The sequence below is a fragment of the Adiantum capillus-veneris genome, chromosome 6 (assembly GCF_014529385.1).
Source record: "Adiantum capillus-veneris isolate H3 chromosome 6, ASM1452938v2, whole genome shotgun sequence".
Taxonomy (NCBI): Eukaryota; Viridiplantae; Streptophyta; class Polypodiopsida; order Polypodiales; family Pteridaceae; genus Adiantum; species Adiantum capillus-veneris.
This window is the reverse complement of record NC_140936.1, coordinates 142,309,701-142,316,674: the sequence shown is the minus strand read 5'-3', so window position 1 is coordinate 142,316,674 and position 6,974 is coordinate 142,309,701.

Below are 6,974 nucleotides of genomic sequence, written 5' to 3'. Positions count from 1 at the left end.
GAACCTCTATAGCCTTGCACACACCACACCGTCGGAAGGAAACACCATAAAGCTGCGGAAAACATCTATGTCGAACACCTATAAAGTTGGGCGGGAAACAACCCTAACCCGAACCATGATTAAAATTGATGAAAGCCAATATCATAAAGATGAAGCTCGTGTTGTGTAGACCTCCATAGACTATCCATATGCTTGATTCCAACAATAGACGAGAGAGTTGCAAGCTTTCGAAGTTGGGGTATCTCTCAAAAGCTCCAAAAAAACTAGTCTTTGTTAGGAAAAAGGGTGTGCACGGAATTGCAGCTATTAAAAGGGGATTTTTTTGGCTCTTATCCCAAGGGATTTCCTCTCTCCTCTTAGCCGACATCATTTCCCCCTTTGAGCACCTTTTAATTGGTCCATTTTAAGCCTTTTTTGGGTGAAAAATGAGTTGTCGGTCACTTTTTGACCAAGGCAAGTGGGGAAGGGAGATGTTTAGTGGACCAAAAAGGTGGCCAGGTGCCTGGACAGTAGTGGGAACTGAAAAAGGGCAGCCCCTCTCTCCCCCAACACCCACGAGTCCTCATTAGCAAGGCAAGGAGGCTTCATTTGCTCCTTTGATACACCCTTAGGGGGTACCCACTCCCCCCCCTTATACCCTCCAATTTCCACTTGCTCCCCCTATGTGGGATTACTCCATTGCCACTTGGCACCATCCTCCCACCTTCCCACTTAAGCTAATAAATTGTCTGTTTTTGCTCCCCACACCGAGCAATCTTGGCGGAGGTGTGGCGAGTGACTCCGAGCACCGAATGCGACGCTGTAAAGCCTGGCTAGGAGCTTATCACTTCGGCTATTTCCAAAAATCCTCAGCCACACCTTTTCTAATTAAATCCATCAAGTCATCCCACTTGCCTTTCCTTGCATGCATCCGCACCCACTTTCTAAGTAAGAAACCGCCCACTTCCAATGCATGTAACTTATGATGTATGAGTCCGATTCACCGGCTATCAAGCATGATTGAAAGTACTCATTGAAGATCACCTTTTAAGAGTTTGAACAACCCAAAACTCTTGCAAAGGACTAAGCAGAACCAAGCCTTTATACATAAATTTTACAAGAGCACTCTGAAATCTCAAAGCATTATGTACATCTATGTACTCGAGGCTAGTGAGCAAGCGTTTTAGCATGGATTAAGGACTTTATCTTCATACAAAAAATGCCTAACATAGCTTGCCAACCCCCCCTAGCCTGCTTGATCATTCATGACAAGCAGAGGTGTCTAGGGTGAACAAATGCTGTATCTCATCCCTAGAAACCTCATCCACATTTTCATATGTTTCCGCATTGTCTCCTTCTGTTGATAGAATTTCATCAGTCACAATTTTCATAAAAAACGCGAGATAATTCTTCAATCTATACCCATTTACATGATATTTATGTTGTGCACTGCCCAAATCAACCATTTGATATGTGCTATTATCAAATTTATTCACAACAGTAAAAGGACCCTCCCATTTGACTTGAAACTTCTTTTGAAAGGTATTGTCCAACTTACTATTGTATGGCAACATCAAATCACCCTTTTCATTTTTTTTTATCCTCCATGCACTCATTGGCTTTTAGCTGAACCTTCCTTGACACTTCTTCATAGTAACTCACAGCTAAAACTCTATCCAATTGCAAGCATTGTAAATCCAACAACCTTTTCTGCCATGAGTTTGTTTGCTCTTCATCTTCCAATGACAACAACTTAAGAGCATGAATTTCCACTTCAATTGGCAATAAAGCTCCTTGCCATAAACCAAGTGGTAATGGAAAAATCCTGCGCTCATTTTGATAGCAGTTCTATAGGCCCATAACGCACAAGACAACTCTGAATCCCAAGTCTTCCCATGTGTCTGAGTCATCTTTGTCAATATCTTTACCAACTCTCCATTGAACCTTTCATTAAGACCATTGCATTGTGGATAATAGGGAGAACTGTACCTATGCTGTATATTGAGCTTTTCGCATAAGAAATCAAACACTCTCCTCTAAATCCTAGTCCTCTATCCAAAAGTAGCTCTAGTGGCACACCAAATTTGCAACATATGTACTCATAAACAAAATTTCCCATCTCCTTACTAGTAATCTGTTTGACAGCTTTGTCTTCTGCCCATCGTGACAAATAATCCACTGCATTCATGATGTAAGCATTGCTTTTACTAGACATAGGTAAGGATCCCATAGCATCGAGACCCCATTTCTCAAACACATCAAAAGCTAGAATTGTTTTTTGCAATTCAGGCTTCAAAATTCTCTTTCCCATCCTTTGACAAGGCAAACACGACTTTCACCAATGATTAACATCCCGTTGAATACTCGGCCATATGTAACCTTCTTGCAAGACCTTATGCAACATGATCTTCATAGCAAAATGGCCTCCACAAGACCCCTCATGATTTTCTTCCAGAATTTTGTAAATTTTCTCTTTCCAAGGTACACGACACAAAACCAAATCACCTCCTTTCATGTAAAGCACATCATCAAGCATTTTGTATTTCCTGGCTTTTCTTATGTACGCATACTTTTTAGAAGACGGTAAACCTTTAGGTAGAGCACCAGTCAATAGAAAATCCACTTCCTTTGATAAGGTTTCCCTCCCATGATATAGAGGGGAATTTGCGTGTATTACAAACACACAAGTGATCATCTCTTGGGCAGAATCATGAGCTTCTTTATTTAGAGACCTCTCAATATGCTGCAAACTCCATGCTTTCCAGCTTTTTGAGCAATGCTTTCACTTTGAAGCATACATTTTTCAGTTTAGGGTTCTTATTTTTCCATACTCCTAACACTTGCTTCACAACCAACAAAGCATCTCCTTTGATTTGCAAGCATCTGATTCCCAATTGTAAGCAAATATGCAAACCACCTTCAAGAGCCATGTATTCTGCTTCATTGCTACTTTTGGCATCAAGTTTCAGTCCTTGCTGCCTCATGAGCTTTCCTTGTGTATCATAAATAACAATGCCTCCTGAAGCAGAATCATGACTTCTTCGATAAGAACCATCGAAGTATAAAGTGAAGCATTAGGGATGGCAAGAGTCTCAACTTCCTTCGTTCGCACTACGTCTTCTTTAACCAAAATCGGAGTATCCTTACAAGTGAGAAGGTCTCCCAGGGTAGCCCGAGTACTTTTCTCTACCAAAAAGGTGAACTGAAACTCCTGAAGCTCAATAACCCATTTCATCACTGTTTTTGATATATTTGAATTATTGAATAGTTGCGGAAGCAATGAATAACTGGTGAGGAATGTGAATGACTTTTGCAACAAGTAGTGTCTAAATCTTCTGCAAGCATAAACCATACTGGTCATCTCCAATTCAATTTATGAAAAATCTCTTTCATGACGAGTCTTTACTCTACTAGCATAATGAGCAGGCTTCATATACTGAGATTCCTTCCCCCTTTGCAATAACATAGCTCCGATAGCATCATCTCCCACTGATGGGTTAACATAGAACTCCTCATGAGCCTGCATAATGGGGAGCGTACTCAAAACCTCTTTAACTCTGTCAAAAACCTCATCACAGTCATGAGACCATTCCAAAGGATCATTCTTGACTGTTTGATGCAATGGATATAATAGCTGTGATGCCAAGGGTACGAAGCGAGACAGATATTTAACTTTTTGTATGAAAGTTAATATCTTTTGGAGATGAGAGTAACAACAAATCCTCCACTTTCTCTAGATCTGCTTCAATCCCATCTTCTGAAATAACATGCCCAAGAAGCTTCACCCGTGGCTGTGCCAAATGACATTTTTAAGGGTTTAGCTGACCCCCACATTCATCATACCTTGCAAAAGTCATTGCAAGCTTTTGAACATGCTCTTTTCTTGAGTTGTATACACATAAATCATCTATGCATCCTTTGACAAACTTCCCAAGGAACGGGGTAAGGACCAAATCCACTTTTCTTTCAAAAGCTCCAGGCCCATTTGTCAACCCAAAAGGAAGGCAGCAAAAGCAGAAACAACCCCATGGCGTGATAAAAATAGTTTTTTTCCTGTCTTCAAGAGCAAGGATAAGCTGAAAGTATCATGAATATTCATCACAGACACTGTAGTTCTCAAAACCAGCCACTGCATGTAACAATTGATCAATAAAAGGCAAAGGGTAAGGATCTTTCTTGGTCACCACATTTAGTGGCTTGTAATTAACACAAACTCTCTGACACCCATCTTTCTTTGGGGTGACTACTACAGAACTCACCCATTCAACATTATCCACAACCCTGCATCCAAAAGCTTATCCACTTCTTCCTTTAAAGCATTCATCTGTTCCTTACCCATCCTTCTTAATTTCTGTCGTATTGGCTTTGCCCCTTCAACTTGCTCGATCTTCACAGGATCCCCAACAAAATCCCTTATTTCCTGATATGAGGTAATGAAAAGATTTGGAAACTTGTCTGTTAACCCTCACGGCTCACGGACACCCCATCACCTACGACGGACGTGTATTATGTATTTGGTAGAGTCAGGTACCGGGCTTGTCGGACCAATAGGAAAAGGGTAAGAGTGATCGTCGATGAGAGGCGCACTCTAACTGGGACATTCAAGGGATTAGTTGGCTAAGCATGGGCGCCCAAGTGTGAATGGGGTGAGCTCATATAAAAGCCAACTAAACCTAAAATTCACTCATTCTCTCATTTGTGCAATAGAAGAGTGCTCTTGCTCCATCTCCATCTCCATCTTCTTCTTCTTCACCTCCTTGTGTGTGTGTGTATGTGAGAGAGAGAGAGAGAGAGGGAGAGTGTGTGTGCGATCGAGCATTACGAAGGCATGACGGCGGCGAAGTGGTTGAGCGCGGCACGACTGCAGCTTCTTCTTCATCGCGGCGAGGAATCCACCACGAAGGAGAGCGTAGAGCGGTGAGTGACACACCCTTTGCTCTCTTGAGCTTGCTAGTTTAGGCTTGTTGTGTGCTTGGAGCCATTTGTGGCTCGCACACGGTGTATCGGCAAGTCCTTTGCTTCGACAGTGCGGCAAGGAGCGCACATTTTGGCGCCGCTGCCGGGGAAATGCCCTACACTAAGCTCGGTTAAGCACTTTACGCTTTCTTGTGGTGCAATTTCTATCATAGGAAAGGCAGGGAATGAGTGTGTGTAGTTGTGTGGAGATTTCTGTTTTTTGCGTTTTCTGCGTTTTCTGGTTTGCACTGCACAGTTAGCATTTCTTGCGTTTCTACGTTTTCTGCATTTTCTGGTTTGCACTGCACAGTTCTGTCAAGTTTTAATTTTCGGCATTTTCTGTGTTTTCTGGTTTGTGCACAGTTAGACGCACAGTTAGTTAATTAAGCAGGCTAGTAATTAGGTGAGACAGAAAGTAGGTAGGTGAGGTCAACGCGCACCAAAACGCGTACCAAAAAAAATAAAAAAAATAAGTTAAATTTTTTGAAAAGAAAAAAAAATAATTTTGAAAAAAAAATTAAATTTTTTTCTGAAAAATAAAAACGTGAGTGAGGGGGAGGTTAAATTTTCAAAAATAAAAAACATGAGTTTTAAAACGGATGGGTTGGTATGTATAAAAGTTAGATCGGAATCATTTTCCCAAGCCCAAGCCCAAGCCTAGGCCCAGGCCTCAGTCCTCAGTCTTATGATATATACTAGACTCACTCTTATATATATACCCTACTCCCTCAAGAGGGAATGAGAGCATGTGGGACAAGTCCTCCACTCTCCTCCCTTCTCTTTCCACTTGCACCCTTAGACTTGCTATTTGGAGCCTAGTTCCCCAGTTAAGAAAAGACTGTTTCGGGCTTTTCTGGAGCAAAATAGAACCAAACGGTGGGCTGTAAAGCACAGCGCGTCCCTCCTAGCGATACGATCGTTTCGAGCTATCACACGGCCCATTCCACGACACGCTCTAAAAAATCTAGCAAAGAAACAAACAAAAAACACGCAAAAAACTAGTCACAAGGCCTCCTAGAGCAACTTTTTGACACCTTAGGGTATCAAAAGCACATGCACTTACGCTCTGGGCGGGTGCTAGAACACGAGCATATTGAGGGTGCCTCTGTTCATACGGACACCCATTACCCATCCACGATAGGCTCTAGACCCTCAGCGGGGACACAAGGTAGCACCACCCAAGACCCTAAAATAGCCGCTAGTGATTCCTCCTCCGACTCAGAAATCATGGAAGCATACCCTACCCAAAACACTGAGAGAGAAGGCCATGCACCTCCCGAAGCTCCACAGCCTAGTACTAGTATGTTTAGCCGTTTTATGGAAACATTAGGTAGAGCTACTCGCTCGGAACCTGATGCAAATGAAGCACAAGAAGGGGGTGGGGAAGTGGACTCTTCTTTCACATCGCACGTGGACCCCACACCCCCAAAGAGTGTCCATGTGGATATCCTGCCAACTTCTTACCAAGAAGGCCCTATTGAGCTGCCTCCCTCAGAAGTTCCCTCTAGAGTACCGTTGGTGACAAGTAAAACCATGGGGAGCAACATTGCTTCTACCTCACAAGAAACCGTTAACACGTCGACTCTAGAAGGATTGTTCATTAATGATCATTGGACATACGACCTCCACACTGAGGTGTTGACGGATCTACACTCTGGCCACGCCTACCATGTAGGATGGATAGAGATTGTACAATCCACCTCTAGTGCCACGAGCATCGAAGATCAACAGAAAATGATCTGTAATGTTATCCATGGCATTATTCAATCGGAAAGGCAAAACCGAGGGGTAAATATACTCTCAACTGGCCCCATGAGATTTCTGGATACGAGCAAGGCTCAACAGCCCACTCTATCACAAATGGAGACTCCTCTAATGAGTCCCATGGACCCATCTTATGTCATTTCACCTGGGGTCTCTATGCAATCTGAGCCTCTGAGCGACAACTTTAGCTTCCCTAACTTGGCTCAACCCTCTATTAAGGAAAACACAGTGCTCATTCCAGGGATAATCCTGACAGAGAATGTACCGATGACATC